A 24,757-nucleotide genomic window follows, 5' to 3' on the forward strand; every position below is an offset into this window, starting at 1 on the left:
AACCTTGAACATGATTGAATAAAGTAATTATCATTCAGGAGAAAATGATGAAGTTGTAGACAGCATGAACCTTATTAAAGGAGGATTTTGAGTCACAATGGCTTAATTTAGCCAGCAGCCCCCTCTGTGTCGTCTTCCTCTTCTCCCCTCTGTCTCTGCATCTCTTTCTCACTCCATCCCTCTTTTCTTCACTCTTTGACTCAATCTTGTGTGAAGCAGAATAGCTCACTGTTAAGAATATTTTAAGTGTGAAATATGCCCACTTGTGGTACATGGCACAAGGTAACTCCTGATGGAATTATTTATTTCAGAGAACTGTATTACTTTTTCCCCGCCATTGTTGCATGGAGAAACTGTCACATTGTGTGCTCTCTTTGAGACATGACATGCACCCCTTTTGTAACAGTGTGTGCCTCTCATGTTATTAATTCAAATCACCTAGCTAAGCATCAGATTTTCCCAAAAATAATTAGCAGGTGAGCTTTGAAAAACCTAGAAGGTCATTTAACAACACTTACAGTTGTTTTGAAGGTATTTCCAGAAACCTTAAATACTATTTTAATCATCTGGATAAAAGAAAATCTGCACACAAAAAAAACAATAATTTTTACCTGTGCACCCCAAGTTGCAACTGTATTTTCTAATGTATTTTTCTAATAGCTGGAAATGACTCCTCGCTCTTTTTGTAAAACACAAGCAAATATAACATATTGGGAACAAACATCATTACATAAGAATATAACAAATATTAATTTATTCCTATTTTTTATTTTTTTCCTATTTAGGGTTATACAAATTATACAAGGAGACGTAATTTCTGGCTACCATCTTTGGTTGGATTATAACTTGGTGAACGAATTAAAACTTTTTTTAACCTGCAGCAAACTGAAGGTGTAATTATACAACCTTCTGGGTAATTATGTCTCAGATAATCAGTTGCTTAGCTCTGTGATTTTAGTGTAATGGTGATACATGAGAGGCACAAACTAGGGTTGGCATCCTTGATGCTTCTAAAATACTGTATTCACCTCACTAGGTATGTTGCAAAAAATAACTCACAAGTGCCAGTGGAGAGATGTTAAACGCAAACCTTGAAGAAAAGTACCATCCTCTCAGAGCTCATCCACACTGACCGACCCACAACCATCTCTGATTCACACTTGATGTATCTGTTCTTTGAGGGTAAAATGACACTTGTACATAATTGTTGAGGTAGGGGATGGAAAAAAAAAAAGAGATGTCAGTGTCAACCATTTTCAAAAGAAGGCTCCCCCCCCCAGCTTCCACCTGTCAGCCAAGACGGTGGTAATTGAGACTTCCTGTGTGCTGTGGCTGGCTACCTTACTCTGGCTCTCCTGGCTGCTCTCCTCATGGCAGGGCTAGTTAAAGGCCTCTTCGGTTTGTCACAGAGTTTAATATGCACCCTACATAATTATGCAGGATTCACAGTGCTATCAAACTGCAATTCAAATTAGTTCAGGATTAAAGGCACAGAACAGTACTGGTTCCTTAATTGCATTGTACTGTGCTGATCACATTCAAATACCCATTACTCATTCCCTCTGCGGAGCAATAAGTCAGAGGGATTAATACTGAGGCAGGTGACAGGGCCAAGCCATTAAAAGGCAGTTATGCAGAAAGCATGGCTGGTTTTATTCACGTTAATGAAATCAGCGAAATGAAACTGTAATAGATTTATCAAAGCTCAGATGGATTTGCAGTAAATCAGTTTGATTCAGGCAATCAAACTGGACAATGGAGATAGTTTTCAGCTACAGCAGTGGATATCAGGCAGCAGCATGTGAGAAGTGCTGATATTCTTCTTGTGAGGATTTGGTGAACACCCGGTGCCTAGGCCCTATTCCCAGAGCTGGGCCTGCTCATTTTTGTCAGCTAAATGGTGCCAGTGACTGATAAAACATACTGCCTTCCAGTTAAACACCATATTCTTCTACCCCCTTCTCTCATCCCACACTCTGTCTCTCTCCCCCTCGCTCTCCTCTTCAATTTATGGATCGTGTGTTGCTGATTCCGGCTTGTTATACAGTGCACAAGCCCATGAATTAGAACCTAAATTCACTTACATCAAATGGATTAGTGTTGAAATCCATCCGTCTGAGCTTGTCTCATGGCACAGGGCTTCAAGTAGCCATCCAACACAAGATGCTAGCTGGTCAAAACTCTACAAAGAATAAAAATACATTCAGCAATTTAAAAGGAAAGTCTCAGATTAAACATAGCTTGCTAACACCCCCTATTTAGCATCTATAAATCAGTATATAAACAATTAATACATGTTTTATAACACACTATAATATAGTTATGAACAGGTATGAGGACTTTTTAAGTGTTTATTAATGTACAGTATTTGTCAACAATTATAACTTCTCCTATGAAGACATATTATTACAACTACGTTTTACTATATTGTCATTGAATATCTGTTTAAGCAGCAGCCTCCAGTGATTAGTGCCTACAGGAGTTAACAAATACATTAACACTTATATCTGCTTACAACTATATTATAATGTGTTATAAGCCATTTATTTAGTGCTTATATATACTGCTTTTAATATAATACTAAATAGGGGGACTTGAACTAATGTGTCACTATGTTTAGCACGTTGTACTTTTTTTTTTAAGTCAAAAATCAGAAATTGAACCAACTGACAAATCAGTAAGTGACATTTTGCATGTCGTGGTATATACAGTCCGTAGGCAGTTGCAATGACAGAATTACACCAGCTACGGCTGTTTTTTTTCTCCAAGTCCTGCCTTACACTTTTTCAATGTAAAAATGGTTAAATGACCTGAGCTCAAACGACATTATTTTTAAATGTGTTCTTAATGAGTCGTCCACTGTACAGTATAAATTCCAATTACATCCAATTAACCCCAATCAGAAGCACCTCATCTCTAGCCTCTTTTTTATTTAATGGTTCGCTGCGGCTTCAACCATTGATTAGGCTGAATGAGCAGCACTACTAAATGACCACCTTGCAGGAGACGGGAGCTGTTAGCCTTAATAGAGACAGCCTGGCCATTACACCTCTGTGTGCACAGTCCCCCTCTTTTAACAGGCTAGATCAACTTTTATATTGGGGTCTGACGGGCCTCTATCCGGGTTGATTTTGACTTTAGCCCATTTGCTTCGAGGGAAAATGTTAAGTAGAAACCTCCCATCCATGAACACTAGCCCATTATTTTGTAATTACAATGCATTTAGATCCACCAGTAGGCATCAATGATTATACACAACGCCATTTGAATGTGTACACAGTGGAGGTGTTCTTAAAGCAGTTATGAAGCCAAATGTTATTGTGGGAATAGCCTTGCATTACTTATAAAAATATACTCACTGGAGACAATGTTAAAATAAATAAAAATTAGATTTGGGAGTAGTGCAAAACCAAAAATATTCTTATAATAATAATAAATATAATTTATTCCAAAGACAGTTTGAGTCTGTATGTGATCACAGCAGCTTACTTTATTTCTCGTTGCTTTGGTCAGGATCAAGACAAGACTTGGCCCAACTGCAAGAGAAAGACAGTGAAGATTAGAAATAAAAGCATAAATCCATTCAACATGAAGTATCCTCGAGTGTTACAACTGGCAGCAGACGCTCAGATAAGCCCTCCCACATACTTAGTCTTGAGAATTTCCCTGTTTGTGTTCTTTTGAGGAGTTTGCATTGCATAATACCCATGTGGCTAGCCACAACAATCTGTAGATTAAGCCCAACAAAAGTATGCATTAGAACTCCCTGGCTTAAACAATTTCATAAGTGCATTCAAAACACAATTCCCTCATAATTTGAGCTTTGTAAAAACAAAAAACGGCGCTCGTTTCTTAATGAAAGCACCCATAGTCAACATTAGAAGGGGATTAACCAGAAGAGAACTAGAGATGCACAATAAGTCTTTCAAACAGCCTTCATATACAATTGTCACCACACAGCCAAACATATGAAGCCCTCACTTTGACAGCGTGCATATGAAAATAATTGCTTTATTTATAGATGGTGTGAAATTAAGCACACTTAAAAGCTTGGGACAGTATGGTTTAATCAACCCCGTTGATTCATGCTCACAATTCACAGCAACTGAAAGTGTGTGTGTGTGTGTGTGTGTGTGTGTGTGTGTGTGTGTGTGTGTGTGTGGGGGGGGGGTATTAAATACATTCCCTTATTACTCTATAAATGCAAGTGGCCAAGCAGACAGAACCCAAGTAATAAATTAATAGTAATAAAAACACCAACTGCACAGACAGATACAGAAATTAAAAGCCAGCTACAAATACAACACGCCATTCAGCTTAATAAAATGCAAGACAATAACATTTCTTGGAACCAATCACATACACCTACTGTTGGATATTTAAACACATTTAATGTTGATTTGTATCTCATTTGGCATTGACTGAATTAATCTAATAAATATCAAGCATTTAAAATCCTTTTGGGAAAATATGATGAACAGATCACGCCTTGAAGTCCGATTGCATTAAAGGGCCAGTTCACTTAAATCACAAAAGATACGTTTTCTCACATTCCCCTAGTGGTTTCCAGCCGTACAGACAGTTTTGGTTTTGACATATTTGCTTCTGATGCCTCCATCACTACCCCACCAGTATGATGGTGAATTATATTTAGCTTGTGCTGTATTTTCTACCAAAGAAAAAGTTACAATTGAATCAATTGTATTGTGGTGGCAGGAGAAAGCTTTAAGTCATATATCCTAAAACCTGGGCAAATAAGAACCAATGGCCAGACACCCCCAGTGTTAAATGTGAAAATATGTGAATTTGGGTGAACCCTTTACATTGACCATGGAAAAACTGAAGCTTTAAGTGTAGTCAAAAAACACCATTAACAGCCAACAAACACTGATTTCCAGATTTAACTATTTTTTCAGTCTGATCTTTGTTAGGCAAATTCAGTTTGAGAGCGAAGTTATTTAGTTTTGCCCTTACCACTTAGTAGAGAGTGACGTTCCTGTGCTGCCAGTGTCATTTTCAGTTACGACAGAAGCTGCAGGAATTTTCTGATTTTGTTGTTATTTCTATCTACTTTAAACAACCTGTAAGTCAACAATTTCAGTTGCTATCTTTTATAGATGTAGAATTGTTCTGGCTTTGGCACAGGAAGATGATGTCCTCAATTTTTTATCCCGCCTACAAAGCTCTGATTGGTCAGTTGCTTTTTCCAACCTGGCTAAGAACATTCTGTTTTCAGCATCTTATGTGTATCAAACCGCACAATAGTACAATACACAGCAGAAATATTTATGGAACTCAACCAGAGGAAAGCAAGTATAACTGAATCACATCTGTATCATCCACAGGATGCCACATTTAAAATAGCTCTTTCTTGTTAAGACATGGCATCTCATGCATTATTGAAAAATACAAGCAAAGTGGAAGAATATCTTTTAAGTATGAAACATGTCTGCCACATGAAGTGTACAGACAATGTGATGTGTTTTGAAAGAGCTTCTCCTTAAGAGTTGCCTCTTCTTAATACACTCACTAGAAACATGCATGCCTTTAAAAGCTTTATGTTGAAAAGCTCACACAAAAATACAAACACCACAAAAATTAATAAAAATACAGACACATCCCTAAAATCATATTTCTCCTGTGAGTTCCACATTGTCTAGATGTCTACAAATTATATTATATAAAAGGGAATACAAAATGAAATTCTCTGATGTGTTGGCCTTATATGTATCACTTTCCCAACGTGGTAAACCTCCACTTCCAATTATACAGCATCAACATGATACTTTGTAAGACTGATGGACCTACAGTAAGTATACAATGTTGATCATTGAAAACTAGAAGTTCAAAATCAAAAACTCCCCTAATTACTTAGATTTTACCACAATGTCTCATCAAAATGTCAGAAGCCTTCACACTTTAAACATGTCCCACTAAGGCTTTAGACATCTCATACAAGTAGAATCTAGTTATTACAATGGCAGCCTAATGCTGATGAAGCACTGTACAGGGTAAGATATAATATAATACATGGTGCCTTCTCATAATAATGGAACTCTGTAAGGGAGATGAGCAACCTAAGCATTATATAAAAGTGTGAGCATTTGGACAGTGAGTGGAGGATATTGTGTCCATCTCAGGTTTGAGGATGGCTTGAGATTCCCATGACCTCTTGCTTCAAAAGCAAGGTCCTTATCTCTGGAGGGTCAATTACCATTCACTTTTTGCTTGATCTTGTTTGTTTAACCTGACACAGTGAAGAAAGGCCTGACATTGACCAGAATCCGCTGCATTAATGTGTTTCATGTTCTGCATTCATCATTGTCACCGAGCTGGAGAAGACTGCAGGTGTCACAGGAGGACATGAAGAATGGTGTGTTTGTGTGTGTGCAGTAAAGAGAGGTGGCAGGAGAAAAACGTGTGTGTGCGTGTGTGTGGAGGGAGAGTAAGAATGATTCATTTCTTCAACTTCAATAACAACAATTTCTTTCTTTTTTTATCTTTAAAAATGTACCCCACTTTTCCTTTTCATGCACTATGTTTTCATCTACAGTATTTTAAAGAGGTGCTATGCAGTTTTGGCCATTTCTTCGCTGTTTTCTCGCTTTTTGCTCACAGGTTTCTCTATAGAGCTCCCCCTACAGCTTTGGAATAGATATTTGGCAGCTCCTCTGTTTACTTGTGTCTGACTCCTCGCTCAGTCAGTCTGCCGTTTCCTCTTTCTCTGTTCCTCCGACAATGCTTTCCTAGCTTTCTGCTTCTTTTTAGCCGGCTCAGCCATAACGATAGTGTGAAAAACTCCATCGTTACCTTGCTAGCTGGTTCCTGTATAGGCGTATGTGTGCAGTGCCGTGAAGCAATTCGTTACATCGCGAGACCTGATATCACGCGATACTTCCTGATGATGAGGCCAGCGGCTCGCTGGCTGAAAGTTGCCAGGGTGGTTTTTCCGCTCACAGGCGCTAGGGGGAAGCGAGACGACCACCATTCAACCCGAAAAAAAGTCATATAACCATTCCAATGACTCCGAAGCTGTTCAGTTAAGGTAAATTAAGCTAAAAAAGCTGCATAGTTCCCCTTTAACACTGATGCTGTGGTAGGAAACAGAAAATGTAAGCCTGCAGACAAAAAACAACAGTCCATTGAAAAACAATTTACCAGTTGAGCTTATCTTGAAATATCTGGACTGTATGCTCCACTTCCTGTCCTGAAATGATAATTAGGACATTATTTTCAACATTAACTTCTTTTTATGATTAATCTAAGTAGTCCAAAATGCCAAAAATAATACTATCCAAATACTGTCCTACAATGCAAATCTCTTACCACATAAATTAAATTACATAGACATAGTTATGTTTCATAATTTTATAGGTAGGTATGCAACATACGTGTCTGTGCTTGTAAATAGTGAATTCAAGTAATTTGAGTTCTACTCAGGCAGTGCTCAATGTAACAGGTGAAAACTTGTAAATGTAATTTAATGATGATCAAATTATCCTTAATATAGGGTCTACTGTTACAGCATGTGGGCAGCTAATTCAGTTTTTTTTCACCGTATGTCTGATACCTCCTGCTTCCCCTTGCTTGTATGTGATGTAATCTGTCACCACCTTCACTTGAGCAAGGTGTGAGTTCCTGACATGATTCTTATGTCTTATTTTACCTGCGTTTATGTAACTCATCATTTGTACTTGTATGTATCTGTTAAAGACAATGCACATTATTTTAAATGTTAATATTTAAGTATTGGCTGAGATTGACAAATTTTCTGTTTTATAAATTGACTCTGTTCTTGTTATTTTGTTTCTGTTGTTCTCTTAACTAGACGTTGGTGTAATAGAGCATGTATGCTCAGCCAACACACTCTGTTTAAAGTTATCTAGATAATGACATCTGTTCCATGGCCATGTCCCAGCTCGGGGTCATGGGTCAGGGAGGATTCAGGGAGGATTTGTTAGCCACTGCTACTACTTGCAGCTTGCTTGAGTTAGCCGGAAGAGGCAAAGTTAGGAGAACTTTTACCTTGCTTTTCTTAGGACTTCCATTAACATGCATATTTCCTTATCCAGATACAGATCACATTTTAATGCCAAGTACAAATGGACTATGCAAGTCCAATACTCAATCTGCTTTAAACTCAGATTTTCTCTCCACCAACTACTGAGGGAAATATGTCTCTTTAGCTGCTAAATACTCCACTATGTTCACCAGTCAGTTGCTAACTTTTCTGCCATTTAGTGCTGAGCAGGTAGAAACAATGCGGATGAGAGTGGTGAAAGTGGACCAGAAGAGCAAAGAAAAACTAAACAATGAATGGAAGACACAAAAATGCTCAGTAGAGCTAAGGGAAACTGCATAATCAGGTCCAAATTCTGTGTTAATCCCTACGAGCGACACCTTCCACATATACAACGTAATGTAATCTGTTGTTAATAGACAAATATTGCATATGGCAGCTTTAAGTATGTACTGATGTACAGCCTTGAGTAGACAGGTTAGGTTTAGCAACACTTTCACTGTGGCCATGTCAATGGTCTCAAGACAGCTTCAAAACTCTTTTTTCTCCTTCAGATAGGGAAAAAAAGGAAACATGATCAATTTGTGCTGATCTTTATTAAAGCCTGTAATTACCATGAACTTTGTTTTGCTCTCATTTACAACCACAACATCTCACTGCAGCCCTTTAAGGTATTTACAAGTACTTACAACCCGTCTGAGTTGATTTGAACGTATCATAAGTAGGTGATGTGCACGTTACTCAGGTGATTGATAGACTCATATAGATATAGACAATAATAAAATAATATATAATAAAAATATATACAAAAATATAGGGAGGAAAACTAATTAAATGCAATAATTAAGATCAGTGTATACAATGGAATAGTGGCATTAGAATGTGCCAGAGGCCACCAAATTTTGGCTATTAAGGCCAACAATTTCTCCAGGGGAGTCATGCCCCCAGACCCCCTACACTACTCCCAAATGTCAGTGTTCCCATCAATCATAAATGAAATGTAGGCTACTTGGAATCCGCAATTTGGTGAGACAAATGCTAGAGGATCTTTCAATAAAAATCCTCCTCCTGAACAATCTGTCCCCCTCACTTCTGAAATTACGGCTACGCCCCTGGATCTAACTCAATAGTTGAAAACTCCAGAGAAAACAACGGGAAACGTGAAAAGAGATGAGAGGCTGCCTGGTGGAGAGCATCTAAAAAAGTAAAAAAAATCTCTGAGCAGGTTCATAATACAAGCATTTCGTATCAGAAATGATGAAAAATTATTATGAATATGTCTCTTCAGTATTTGCTGTTGCAGAAATGTGTTTAATTTAGAAATTGTGTTGACAGAAACTCCCACACAAGACCCTACAGCAAACCCACAGCTCAATAAGTAGTGCAGCAGGGTTTACTTAGAGAGACCTGTCACTAGCTGAATTGCTGTTTACAGGTAATCTATACTCCTCCTATCAAACTGAAGTGAACTGGCTTTGTATAAAGTCAGGACCAAAATATAGCCCTATTTGTTATACCCCAGTGGCTCGATAACACCACTGATGTATTGTTTCCACTGAAAGTTTTTAAGCACACTCTTACTACAATACTACAGTGCAGTGTTCCTATGACTTTTTCATAACATACAGTGTAGATTTTATAAACAATCTTTTTCAGCGTCAAAGTTTATTTTAATTCCCCATATGTGTATTGCACTAGGTCTATGAAAACTTAAAAGGTGGAGGAAAAATTGTGGTACCTTCCTGACATTTGTATACTTTTTGAATATGTATTACAATACGTGCTGTATCATTTCCATAACTTTCTCAGGTTTGGCCATAATCACAGCGGAGACCGAATATATTTGATTAGCGGTAAAATCACAGGGTAAAACAACATGGATGTGCTGTTGAAGTCAACTTTTGGAGTGTTGTTACTAATCCTGCATATCAGACTGGGAGGGTCTGAGTGTCATGGTTACTAAGCTAAAAGAGGATCACTGGCACAGGCTTCTATGAAAAGGAGAGAAATCTAAAACCCCTCCACTTCTCAAACAACTCCCACTGGAAATAATCAAATACAAGTATGTACACACACACAGACACACACAGACACACACAGACACACACACACACACACACACACACACACACACACACACACACACACACACACACACACACACACACACACACACACACAGAGAGCTTTACCTCTAATATTTTTTGATCAAACCTTTGATTTCTTAAAAAAAAATTTTCATGTACTATTCAGAAGAGTAACAAAGAAACTCTGTAAACGACCCTAAGAGACCATTATAGATTATGCTGCATTCATGTCATATGGGATGAGTACTGTCCGACTGTTTTTGTGATAGATTGTTAGTATGAATATTTTGATCTATAAAACATCAGAGAAAATACCTATTATAATTTATCAAGTGTCTAAATTTACTACAATGTAAGACAAGATAAACCAACAAATTCTTACATTGGAGAACGTGGAATCAAATTGGAATTTACTCAAATATTTGGAATTGTTTTGGAAAAGTTACAATCTCAAAGATCTCTGTTTGGTCTTCTTTGGCAGCACATATGGCGATAAGTGGTATTTGCAGGTGTATTTTTGAATCACACTTCCCAGAGATCTAAAAACTGTTGCCTCGTATGGATTTTTCCAAGGAATGTCCCCACAGACACCCAAATTGTAATACTGCAAATGCAAGTGCTTTCATCAGTGGGCCATAGGCTCAGTCATCATTGTGTTACCTCACTTGGCAAAATGTTTTTGCAATTATAACTTTAAGTGACTTAAACAATTGTTTACCAAAAATAGTTATCAAAATGGCTGCCAATCAAATTTCAGTCAATTTTTATAGAGCCTCACCTGTTCCACTAAAAAAAGACAGGAGGAGAATGCACATGTGCCAGTTAGCTGTCAGAGATGGTATGTGGTACTGCTGGCTGCTGCATGGAGACTCATGGAAGGGGGAAGGACATTCTAGTCTTCAGTTTGAAATGCATTTAAATGAGAAGAGCATGGTACTGTGGGGGCATTTGTAGCACTGGTGGGTGCTGTGGGAATTGAGACCTTAATCTGAGCAATGTTAGTACCATAGCAGACATACATGTATAGGGCCCATTCTATTAAGTTTTTATTTTTAACAATCTTGGAATTCATCAATGCTTATTTGGAATAAAATGCTCGCAAATGAATAATTAAAAAATCTAATACAAAAATCTGTGTGAAACTGATCTTAGAAATATCATTTGCAATGCATAATAGAAAGTTCTTAAACAAATAGTAGTTTCCTTCTTGCAAAGGTGCAGTGAGGAATGCAACGACAGCAATCAGATCCATGTCTGGGTTGCACGTCAGATGACTTATTAAGGAGAGAATGACAGGAAGGGCAAGGTTTCAACTAAGCTCAGCAGAATTAAACTGTATCAAAAGTACTGCTGTGTAAAGTACTAATAATAGACCAATACAAACAAAACTCCTGACAGGAATAGAAAGATCAAAACAATGCCTATTTAGTCCTCACGCAGGCAGTGTGAATGGCTTTTGTGTGGTGCTTATTATTGCAATCTCAGTGTAGCAACGGTACAGAGCAAATCTCAGTAATTAACCTATGGTAATGACAAAAGCCAATTTATGGCTCTTAAAGATCAAATGTATCTGGGTTAATGTGAGGTCAATCTAATGCATGTGCGGGAACAGCAGCGCTGGAATTGAAGTAGCTGGTTGTACTGGGATTGCTGCCAGTGTGAATGGTGCTGTCAAAAAGATCCATTGTAAATAGACAGTAATGCACAAGCTGGTGTCAGGCTTAATTTGACACAATAACAGTACACATTGTGAACACATTTGTATACTAATCACTGGTCTTTATGAAGTACGGTGAGCTAAACAGAAGACAGATAAACAGCTTTTTTTGTCGTCTGCCTGTTTTCGCTATTGAATATGTTTGTTTTGAAAATAAAACTTGACTCGTCCGCTCACTTTCTTTCACATGACTCGCCATGAGCTTCACAATTCAAGGAAGAGTCTCATCTGCTGCCTGCATGCTCAGGAAACCCAGCACTGTCTTGTACGACATGTAACCTGGAGATTCCTATAACCTGAACTCTTAAATATCTGTGAGGCTTTTGGTATAAGCTTCTGTCCCGCGTTTACACTGTTTTACAAAGCAAAACGTTTTAGATATACGTCAGTAGAAGGCGAGTGAAGTTGTGGGACAGAAGTGATGTTAACACTGATATTGATTTTCTTTTACATTTTACATTCAATTTTAAATTTCATTATCATTAAATTAATACAATAGTGTATTTGTGTGATATGGCTCCTTACAGTACCAGGAACTTGTACCCAAACCGGACATAGGACAGTGGAAACAAAAACAGAACCCGTGACAACGGCTACATGTTAAGATACAGGTTATTTAGTTCCTCACCTAAAGGACCTCAGCAGCTGCGGTTAGTCACAGGGTACAAAGATCACTTATATTATTGTAAGGTTTAGAAGTGGAGTTAATTCATATTTGAAAGGTGTAAGGCTCAGAATTTAATATAATTTATATTTGAGTTAATTTACTAGAAATGTATTTACAATGTTTAGTCAGTTAATCATTTACATATTTGTTACACAATTATTAGTTACATGTTTACATATTTAACACAGTCAGGATGTTCTGTTGAATCTGCTTCTCTGATTCCCTCATGTTTACCTCAGTCTAAGTTCTCTCTTCTGATTGGTTAGTTCAGTCACGTGGAAGGTCCGAACAAGGAAGTGTTGTTGTTTTGAGTGGTGTTCAGTAAAGTACCGCTTGAGAAAGTCATCCGTCTCCATCCTGCTGTTTATTCTCATAAAGAATGATCCACCACCACATACCGAACCCTCATGTTACATTATCAATACATAATCTGATGCCAGTGTCAATATGCCACTTTGTTCTTTGAAAGGAAACTTTGGTCCAAGCTGTGTGCCAGCAGCAGGCCATGTTACACCTGCCATAGCAAGACATCCCTGGATCGCTCTAAAGTCCGAGCTCTGCTTGGTCAGGCACCCTATTATACGTACATTGGAGAGCTACAGCACTGTCTGCAGCCCTGCATCACCAGTAGGTGCCTGAGGTCTTCTGATGAGGTCTATTGAGGTTGTGGCTTCTAAAGTTTAAAGTCTCTCTCTTTGGATTAATTTTTTTTTTTTATTCATGTAATCTTTACAGTTTTTTATTGTGAAGCCTGTTGTGACACCTCCTCTGGAAAGCTGCTTTATAAATGAACTGACTTACTGTTCTTGGGTTATATGAGCCCTGCTGACCACGTCGTTGTGCCCTGCCTCTGTAGGTAGAGGCCAGATGTTGGGCCACCTGGACAGACAAAACAGGCATTAGTTATTCAAGCAGACTCCAAACAGAGCCTACTGACAGATCATGGCTCCTGGGGAGTTATGCTGCATTTAAATAGCACCTTTTGATATTAGATCAATACGGCGGATTAACAGTCAAGTCACTCATGGGCAGATGCTGCGGGGAGACAGCATGCTTTGACTGTGATACATTATGTGCCAGAACTAAACAAAGAAGTTATTTCAATTCCAATGGTTTTGTTACTTTTTTCACAAAAGGTCAAGCGCTGTCAAAAATATCAGCATATTGACCTTTTTAAACATTCCAGAAACATTGGGATCATAGATTATGCTTTCTTCCCCTCTTTTTTGCTAACAAAGGGTTAAAACTCATTCACACCAAAGTCGCAGGGGGCTGCAACTCTCTGTGCTTGTCATTTGCAGGTCATTGTACAGTTCATTTGAAGTCTAACATGGCATGGACTGTCTTGGTGATATGTGTGTATTATCAGGAGGACAGAGATGCTGTGCAGGATGACAGCAGGCTCTGTTACTACTTGAGTAGATCTGTTTACTTCTCACAACACCTCCACACGTCCATGTTTGTAATCTAACTCCGAAACATTTTATTTGCATTACATGTTTATGTTTTTTAATCTTGTTTTATCTGTGCACACACTGTTACAGGACAAACACCTGCCCATTGTCACTGTTCAACGCACGTCTGTTCTAGAAAGATTTTGGCTGCTGTTCTGCCATTATTTACTGTAGGAAAAAAATGTGTTCTCGTTTTAATAGTTCATGGATTACTTTGAGAAGGCTTTCAAAGTTGTGTATTTTTCTTATGGGCAACATTCCCATGAAAAGACCACAACCAATTAACCAATTGATTCCAATAACGTGTTGTTTGTGTAGCCAAAGCCTGATATATCTTATTCCTCTGTGCGTAGACCTCCATTGTTCTCCAAAAGCTATTAAAAACACATCAGTGAGTCACACCGCTGCACTGGGTGACACGCTACTTTGTTACTACAAACATGGCCACTGCCCCTGGAAATAGTTGCTAAAAACTACAATACCCAAATATTTAAGGAAACTACTTCTTTGTACACCCTTTTAATAAAAATTTGGAAGTACTGTATATATTTGGGACCAGTTCCTAAAGATTTACATTTTCAGTAGGAACAAATGGGCTGAAGGTGAGTGTTACAGACAGGGTAGGGAAGTTAGAAAGCAATGAGAGACAGACTATCACACGATTAGCTTTGGGATTTCATGGGATTTGTTGACAATAAGAAAAATATAGAATAAAATATCACTTACCAAATGTTGTGCATAATAAGGAGAGCTAAGCAAATACAAAACTGATGCTTTGGTTAAAAAAATAACACTTTCCTTGTGTATTTCCTTAATATAAGTAGAAAAATAAATACATATTCACACTAGAAGAAAGTGAATGTGTTGACTAGAGCATTCATGACTAAATGTTACTATTTTACCTACACCCTTCTGCACAGTTGGAGTTGATGGTGTAGAAGTGCAGGATCCCTCACTGGCTTCCCACCCACAAACATTGGTGGTTGTGTTTGACTGGGTGTTGTATGGGCTGGGTCTCTGTGGTGCCCAAGTGCCCAAACACTAGTGTGTATAAAAAAATGAAAAAAAACTGAAAGAAACAAGTAGTAGTACCAATGTTATTTTCTGAGTACTGTAGTTGTTAACACAAGATTATCTGCTAACAGCAACCAATTATGATAGCTAATACATTTACGGGGTATGTCTTAAACTGTTTCAGTGGGGAACTGTCTTTGAAGGAAGCCCAAATTGTGTCAGAATCTCTGCAGGCAGTGTGGTGCAAGAGGTAGAAAAAAAAAGCCCTTTCTCGCCATCTCAGGTGTTTTAAAAGTAGTGTTCAGGATTGAAATTCACAGCAATTACACTGAAATCGTTTTATATTATTAATAGGGCTGTCAGTGTTAACGCATTAATCGCGATGCGATTAAGGGCTGACGCAATGCGATTAATTTTTTTGAATCGCATTAATCGCATGCCGGCATTTATTAATTTATTTTACACTTCACTCGGCTTTGCGTCGTGCCTAACAGGCTACTATTTTGACCCTTTGCAGCACCGTTACTTATCATCAAGCTGCCACTTCCTCGTAACACATCCTGCTGCTGCAGGCTGCAGGCATGATGGAGAAAGACAGCAGCAATGAAATCCTGAATGGCGCTTTTTATTTTCCAAAACTGCCGGACGGCTCGTAGACAAGTCGAAAGCCATATGCACATTGTGTAAAGCCGAATTAAAATATCACCGAAGCACGTGAAGCTTGAGCTACCACCTACGGAGATAAGCATAGTAGTACAGTTAACGTGCTGCTACCCGCTAGCATGCTACCCACTTCTGGAGAGTGCTACTTGCCGACCTGTGGATGAAACCAAATCCCAAAAAATTACTACAGCTCTTGCAAAACGGGTGGCACTAACTGCAGACCTGTCAGCATCGTAGAGGACTCGGGTCTTAAAGACGTACTACGGTTGGCATGTTCTAACCTGTCTCGTTGCCGTCGAGGGGGACAGTAGTTTTCACAGATACACAGCCTGTACGACACGGAGAAAGCAGCCACACTGGAACAGCTGCAAACGCTGTCTCATTAACCGGTGATCACTGGACGTCAGTGAGTAATCAACATTATTTAGGAGTTACTAAACACTATATTGACTCTAGTAAGGATAGGGATTTTTAGTTTTTTAGTTAGGTACTTGGAGGAATTGTGCAATAATGACAGATTAACACATTTTTCTTTTGTTTACAGTAAATAAATAATTACAAATCTTAAAATCAAGTTCATAAAGTAACTATTTGCATTCATTTGATTCCCAATCAAGATACACTGGTAAAAATTGCTTTTGATTGTTAATATGTACTTAAAAACTGTTCTGAAATGCAAAATAACAGAATTTTAATCATGTGATAAAATATGCGATTAATCGCGATTAACTATAGAAATTCAGCGATTAATCGTGATTAAAATAAATTAATCGTTTGACAGCCCTAATTATTAATATTACTGGATTTGAAACAAAAGCAGTGTGTAACATTATTTGTTTTATCCTGTGTTAACACACACAGAGGGACAGACACTTGATGGTCACCAGTAGAGCCAGACCGATATATCGGCGGGCCGATATTATCGGCTGATATTAGGCATTTTCCAAACTTTTGGTATTGGCATTTATAACGGCCGATAAATGAATATTAAAATAAAAAAAAATTAAAAAAACGGACGAAACACCCTTCAACCATAGTATGTTGGTGTTGCATAGTTTGTCTACCAGAGGGCGCTTTACACTTGTGTTTAACCCGTTTCATATCTTAAGTTTGTATTTTTATACATTTTATTTATCAGAACTTTAATATATTTTGATGTTCTGTTGTGACAATAAAACAAACAACTTTATTTTTAAACTGCATTATTAAATTATTTTAGTGAGGACTCATAAATAACTACAAATAACTAATGTCAGGGAAATCTGGTTTTTTTTTTGTTACGCGTTTCTGGATTTTTTTTTAAATACATATTGGCGATATATTGGAATATCAATTTTTAAAATCACCAAATATTTGTATCGATATTGGCCTTAAAAATCCTTTATTGGTCGGGCTCTAGTCACCAGCTCATTGTCCCTAGTGTTGACATTGTTGTTCTTGCAGATTTTGCCCTTGGAGTTAGGCTTTATGACTATAGGACAAAAACACTCCAGGGTGCTGAGACATCCTGTCTTAGACAAAGACAGCAGGGACAGGCAAGTTGGCAAACATTAACACGTGGATACCTACGGTATAAAGACACACACATCCTGCAGGATCTGTGCAATGCGTGTGTGTCTGTGTGTACACCCAAAGCGAGTTGTCTATTCTCTCTATTTCACTGCTACAGCAGGAAAATAAACAAGCTTCCAGCTGCTGCTTCTCAACAATCCACACTTTCTTATATCGTAGTGACATATAAAGAATTAAATATTAATACGCTATTGTGTATCGATTGAAAAAATACCTGCCACTATAATGGGCTGGTTGATATTTCTGAATAAAAAAAATGACAAACTCGTTATCAAAGGGCATTTTTTAAACATTTATGACGGCAGAGTAGCTGTGGAGCAGAAGGCCTCAAATGGGCAATAAAAAGCATGCAGATGAAGACAATACCCATTTATAGTTGTTCAAAATGAAAGTTATGCATTATAAACAATGTCCCTTGAGCTGTATTAACCTTAGAAGACCTGACACAATGGATTCAAAAGTCCAATTGATTATTTTGTTGGTTGAACAGGTTCAACTTCTCCTGAATGCTTACACGTCAGTACAGTGTACAGCTCCTACTGAATGGAGACAATGAAACACATCTTGTAGAATTTTAATGTAAATCATCACAGTGAACAAAGGGAATACATTCTTTTGGATGTGAGGGCTAAAAGATTGGACTGGAAATACTGAGTGAAACAAAAGTTTTTCATTCTTTAATTCCACAGGCAGACTGAGCGACACTGATGCCTCCTTTGTTTCGGCTGACTCATGGTTTGGGAATGGAACTGTTGTGTGGTGTGGAAAGATTTCACCACAAAAACAGAAAAGAGAGTCCACTTCAGGCTGCAGGAACTTAACAAAGAGAGTCTTTAAACATGCCAGTCCAGTCAGTGAAGAGTCCAGTAGAGTCAAACTGAGTACAGTGGAGTAGAGATCTGCTGCTAGACATGCAGAGACTCTGGTGTGACTGTGAGAAGCCATGGAGACCCTTCTCCCTTAAGGGGAGGACTGGGGGAGACACTAGCTGTCCACTGTGGGGGCCAGCAGGTCTTCTGAGGTGTCACCTCCACACAATGTGACAAACCCCTCTGGTATGACCCTTCTTCACACTCCCCCATCCCCTTCCTTCCATGTTCTGAGACAAATGAGTGAATACCCCGGCCTGGTCACTACCACAGGCAAGGACGGAGACCGCGTGGACCCTGACAGTCACAGCTTCTCGCTCCATCACTTCACACTTATATCCCCCGCGCTTGCCTCCGTCCCCTTCCTTTCTCTTTTTTTTCTAAGGCTTCGGGCTCTCTCTGCTCATTTTGTGACTACAGGACTTTTATCAGGGTCTCGCCAAGACATACGCCACATGTCACCCTGCCGTCCGTGGCCACACTGCCTGAAGCCAGATGTAGTCTGAGGCTTGAAGTGGAGAACCACTGTGACACATCCCAACAACCCTTTCTCTGTCTTATTCTCTATCTCTTATGGTGATGGAGGAGCACTCAGATCCTTTTCTTGAGTAAAAGTACCAAAACAACAATGTAAAAATCCAGCATTCAGAATTCTACTTAAGTAATAGTATACACATTTTATTGGCAACATATATTTACTGTATCCAAAGTAAAAGTAGTTTTATGTATGTATTATATATTACTAGATTATTTGAATGATATCATAAGCACTTTACTGCTGTACTTAGTCATTTTTTAGCTAATTTTACTTACTTACCAGTAGCAAGCCAAACATGTTGGGAACCACTGGTTCATTCACTGGCACTGTATTTTACAAGTGTATCATAAATCTTGTCAGATAAATGTAGAGGAGTAAAACTCTGAAATCTAGTGGAGCAGAAGTATAAATGGAAATTCTCAATAAAGTACTTGTACCTAAAAATTGTACTTGTACTGCAACACTTGAATAAATGTACTTAGTCACTTCACACCACTGATCTCTTACTATCTATCTCTCATGTGTATTAATCTGTCTATAACTGTCTCACAATCTCTCCACTGCACTTCACATGAGATCAAATGGATTATATTAGCCAACCTTTTCTCATTTTTTTTCCTTTAGCATATAAGCAGAGCTAATAAAGAGGAATGCAAAAAAAAAAAAAAACCTTATGGACTAATCTTGTGCTGAGTACAGCCACGATAATGATGATGGATTAGAAATACAGCAGTGTATTGGGATTACAGTGCTATTAACTGGCCAGGGGAGGAGGATGAGGAGGCAGACCAGTATCAAGCTAATCAATCAAATAATCGGGACAAGCCCTTGTCTACTAGAAACAATTAGACCACTTCTCCAAAATCAATAGCCCTGCATTCTGTTTAGATACCCACTGGTCACTCATTCAATAAAGCCTCCATGGGTTTTGATAAGCCTGCCAGTCGGCAAGGGCCATTTGAGGCTCCAAGTGGGAACAAAATACATCAAACAGGCTCCAGGAAGGCCTCATAAAAATTGCAAATCGAAAACAATATAATTTCATGTGGCAAAGGTTATTTTTCCACTTGTTCATTATCAAATGTCTCATGTGAAAGCATTGCTATGAAGGGGAAAAAAATCTATTTTGTCTTGAGTGTTTGGGGAAAACAATAGGGACATGTATTATGTCTAAAGGAAAACAAAATAACGATGGAATCAAAGGAGTTCATAAAGTTGCTCTGAGAAATAGGTAGTAGAGGTGTCTCCTGTTTCCAGCACAGCTCCCATACATAATTAAAGCAGGAATTTGTATCTGTCTGCACTCTGTGGCCTCCTGATGAATTAATATCTGGTGGAAGTCCTACACAGCCATCAGATTAGCTCATTTATTTCTGTCAGCTGCTTGCTCTATCAGCTATTTGTAAATCAGAGAGGGTGGGTGGGTGGATAGGGAGGGTGTTGAGATTGTTGGACGTATATTTATTATCATAAATGGCTGTTATGAATTAGGTCTGATTCAAACGTCCAGGCTATAGTGCCGCAAGTGTAAGTGCACAGTGATGACTCTTTTTTTTTTTTTTTTTCCCTGGGAGAAATGTTATGTTGACATTGTTGTGCTAGTTATACCTTAGCGTCACAGCTGTTTTCTGCATATGCAAACACTGCACTGGAAGTTTGACTGCAGACACGTAAGTCATAGGGCAACTGAGCGATTTCCAATTCAGTTCAAGTTTGAGATTCCATGAAGATTTGCCAAAAAAAATAAAAAATAAAAATAAAACCTGATGGACAAAATAGAGGTCATGATCAGGTAAGTTTATGTAAAAATCAGTGTTATAATCACATTCTATGTCCTGGCTGAAGTAGTTGAGTTGATGTCCTCCCCCACGGGGATGACTTGCTGGCTGTAGGTGTGTTTGGGCATCCTTTCCCAGTAAGAAGATGACGTGACGGGATGTTGTCAGGACTGGAGGTGTGTGTAGGTGTGTGTGTGTGTGTGTGTGTGTGTGTGTGTGTGTGTGTGTGTGTGTGTGTGTTATGTGCATGGAAGGGAGCAGGGGTAGGGAAGGGAACAAACAAGAAGACTGCATTAACCTTTGGTCTGCTGGGGAGGGGAGGGCACAAGCGGGCCGGGCTGGTTGAAGGGACACCCCATAATCAGGCTCCTGTCAGTGCTGTTTCCAGGAGATTAATTCAGCTGGTTTCAATTCCAGCCGCTGCTCCCCTAGCCTCAACCCAGGGTGCACATATTGTCCTGTTTAAAACACATGCATGTGGCACTGACTCAATTTAACACAGGCATAGCTGAGGGGGAAGGCTGGGTCACAAGAGTAGCCTTCCTTTCTTGTGAACACAAATAACATGCATCAACAAGAAAGCAGAAATCCCTGCTCTGGCCGAGGCAGAGGAATCCAATCAGAATGGAGTTGCATCGTTTGATCAGACTGGACCACTAAATTACACACAGGAGATGTAAATCTTCTCTTACAGTTAACAAAATGATTACATGACATCATGACACTCTCCTCAGCTGTGGTGCTCATTTCTGCTCAGCACCTGCTCTGCGCCATCCATACCAACAGAGCTGCCAGACAGTGCCTGGTTGTTGTGGCCAGAAGATGCAGAGACTCTACTGGCGCTAGCTAATGAACTGTTGAGATGGCAGCGCTAAGGAGCAGGTGATACAGGGGGACAGTGACAGAGATGTAGGGGCCCACCGTTACTTACCTGTAATAGCCTGGGATGACGATGTGCACCCCAGCACTGGGCTGACAGATGTCGGGGTTCTTCTGATCATCCATTTTCCGCAGCACGTCTGTAAAAGGTCCCGTGGCATTGATAACACATTTGGCTCTGACATCAAATTCCTGCCCTATGAAAGAAAACAGCATCAATCACCAGGGGCTATTCATCTGTGGCTGGTGACAAGCCGGATTATTAATTTATCAGCGAATGCCCCCCTCTCTCCGTAATAGAGTGGCTCGAGTGTGTCCATGGGAGACTTCCCAGGATTGTAATTAATAGGAAACAGACATACCTAATTTCCCTCTTGCCTCTTTGTGTCACAGAGTAGCTCAGTGGCAGTGACTGAGGGAGCCTTTTGAAATTGGGGAAGGGAAATGTTTGTTAATGTGATGCTTGATGTTGACGAGCTACAGTATATAATGGAACGCATATCAAAAGATACCATGAGGATAGCAATTGATCTGTTTTGACAACAAGATGAATGACGGACTACCCTTTCTAATTTGACATGTGATGCTGCCACTGCTAAGAGAGAGGAAGAGGAGAATGGAATGATGAGGTTCATAAGCCTGAAATTCATATTTTTGCAAGGAAGAAGACAAAAGGCAAAGAAAAAAAAAAAAGATGACAAAACTGTTTCTATTATCCTTTCAGTCTAAGCCTTCCCTATGTGAGGCCCCCTTGTCACATTATTAAAGTGAGACATCTCCTACAAGAGCACACTTCCATCTTTTAAAACATCTGGGGGTGGTCATGTGTTGAGATCCTCAAATCTTGGTTATTCATGAAATGTTTCAGAATACAATCTTTTACCCTTAACTGCTTTATTCTTCCAAAGCCAGCCCTATGCATGACATTTAAAAGGTAAGTAAGGCCATTTGGAGTACGCTAATTCCGTCTTATGTTCCTTCCTACAAGATCTGAAGCAGCCCTCTGCGCCATAAAACGCTTATAAAATATTAAAGACCCTGCATTAGATGTGCAATGACTGTGCAAACTAGCACTGAGTAAGAAGTGCTGGGAGGGCCCCTGTTGTGAGGGCTAGAGAGAGTGGGAATAGAGTGAGGCAGGAAGGAAGGATCCGGCTTTTGTTGGATTTACCTGTGATCCCATCCCTACAGTGCGCTTCACAGACCCTCTCCTTCCCCGTCTGAGGGTCTGCCCTCTTCAGTAGGTGCACCACTTCAGTGTAATTGGCTATGGCAGCCCCATACCTGGCAGCAGTGAGGGCAATGGCGAGGTTCATTCGAGCATCGTTGTGTTGTCCTGCAGCGGGGGGACAGGACCAGAGCAGGGGGATGTGAGTCACCCCGAGCCTGTGACTGGTGGTATGGAAGTGTGTCGGAACCGATATGTCACATCTGTCCCTGTCACTTTGCATCAGCGCAATGGCTGCTCTGGCCACACGAGGAGCACACTTAAAGCCACAGTGGCCCTTTGGCCTGAGTGTGGGCCCCCCGACCGCCCCTCCCCTCTCCTACACCGGGAAGGGGAACTGCTCCTTGGGAAAAGGTAGAGAATGCAGGGATAAGAAATAGACACATAAAAGCCTTAAATATACCAAGAGTGGAGAGGTAGGAGCTGATGACAAAAGCTGATGTCACATCACAATTTTTTTTTTATGGGCTTCCACCTACATGTGCACATAATACTATTTTTTTTACACATTCTACAAAGATAAATAGGGGTAAAAACAATACAGACATTCTACATTTTAAAAAGAAAACCACATTAAATGTTCACTGAAAACAATCACTTCTGTTTCCTGATAATCACATTTTTCAATGTGTCAATATGACGGTAAACAGCTCTTGACAGTGGCTGATCTTCTTTTCCAGCTGAGGATCCCTTGGCAGAATCCTTTTAATGAACAGAGAAATCTAATATCAAGATTTATGGATTAATCCCTCTTCAGCTCTAAAACACCAGAGATCTATATTCAGAGTCACAAGGTCACAAGTTTTGTAATTTAAATGAAAGGGTCTAAAAGGTGACAAATGAACAAAGCCCAGTTTCATTAGGAAGTGATTCTTATGTACATCTTTAAAGATTTATTGCTGGACAATCCCTTGGTTCAAAAGTAAAGAGAGAATAGAGATGATTAATCACTTTTAATGTTGGTGTCTCGGGTGACTTTCTTTCTATTTGTTATTGCCAGGGAAGTTCAAGTCCTCATTGTTGGCCAGGGAAAATGTTGCTACTTTGCAGGAATGAGCAGGGTCCTTTGTGCCCTGATTTATTTTACGTTTGAGCGACTTGAGGATAGCTAGCTGGTGGGCTCTGCTTAATGCTACAGCATGCTGGAAGCCATTCTCCCACTACGGGAATTAAATAAATAAATTGAGAGCAAAAAGTACAAAAACAAGAAAACAACAGATTTAAAGGCCACATTTAAAATGAATTACATACAAGAGTATGCACCCTGCCATGATGTATTAGGAAGACCATGGAATCCACTTCTTCATCTCTGTAGGGTGAATGTGACCACTATAGTAGGTGGTTAGAAAACATATGCCATCGGTGGTGTGTGTGCACAGATTTTAGAGGTGCTCGGCGGCACCAAAAGGCAGTGTCTGATCCTTTGTGATTGCTGAGCCTCCTAATGACCTTTGACCCAGTGATTCACAGCTCTCTGTCATGAGCCTGTCACAGATTGGCACTGGGCAAAGAACAGGAGCATTAATACTACATTAAATGTCAGGAATTCAGGGATTAGTCAGATCGCGGTGCCTGGATTTATGAATGAACAGCATATGACGGCTATAATAACCTGACACGCTGATGAAGATAACAATAATGATGATGATAATTATCGTCAGCAATTAAAAGCCAAAATGGCCGAATGACAGAGCAGAGCTAAATGAGCATCAAAGCTCCCTGGAAGAACAGGAGCCCCCTCCTCCTCCTCCTCCTCCTCCTCCTCCTCCTTCTCCCTCCCTTCCTCCCTCCCTCCCTCCCTCCCATCCCACCCCTACCTCCGCTCAGCTCACACCACCACTCGTTCCACCCTCCTGGAGGTACAAAACTCAGTGGAGTGAGAGGAACTCTGCGGCTGGACAAAAAGCTGCAAAATGACAGAGACAATAATGACAATGAATGTCATGTCTCCCAGTCATAGAGCCAGAGATGCTTGGCTGGGCTGACTTGTCCAATTAAATTGTTACAGGTACAGTGGGAGATGAAGTTAGTATCCCAGATGCTTTTGTCAATTACTCCTCTAGCACAATAAACAAGGGCACAGTTGAAAGGTATATAAAAACGCAACAAGAGGCAATATTTCTTTAAAAGTATAAAAGTTTAAATACAGCCCATAAGTGTGGCTTTAAAACATATATAATACTACAGAATAGTTAGACAGTTTTTGCTGTGTGTAAATATTTTGAGTTTATCAGTTTCCTTTTTTCTTACTAAATTTGGTTTGCTAAGGCT

The 24,757-nt window shown here is 39.5% G+C and overlaps 1 long non-coding RNA gene across 1 annotated transcript; it reads right to left on the reverse strand.

Moving 5' to 3' along the window:
• Window positions 1-1,531: 1,531 nt before the first annotated feature.
• On the reverse strand, window positions 1,532-21,451 carry LOC116049378. Its single transcript, XR_004104861.2, has 4 exons — window positions 21,311-21,451; window positions 13,293-13,370; window positions 3,490-3,536; window positions 1,532-2,182 (listed from the first exon to the last, which is right to left on the reverse strand). It is a non-coding gene; the product is annotated as an uncharacterized LOC116049378 (long non-coding RNA).
• Window positions 21,452-24,757: the final 3,306 nt, after the last annotated feature.

The sequence above is a fragment of the Sander lucioperca genome, chromosome 8, assembly GCF_008315115.2.
Source record: "Sander lucioperca isolate FBNREF2018 chromosome 8, SLUC_FBN_1.2, whole genome shotgun sequence".
In the NCBI taxonomy this organism is placed as follows: domain Eukaryota; kingdom Metazoa; phylum Chordata; class Actinopteri; order Perciformes; family Percidae; genus Sander; species Sander lucioperca.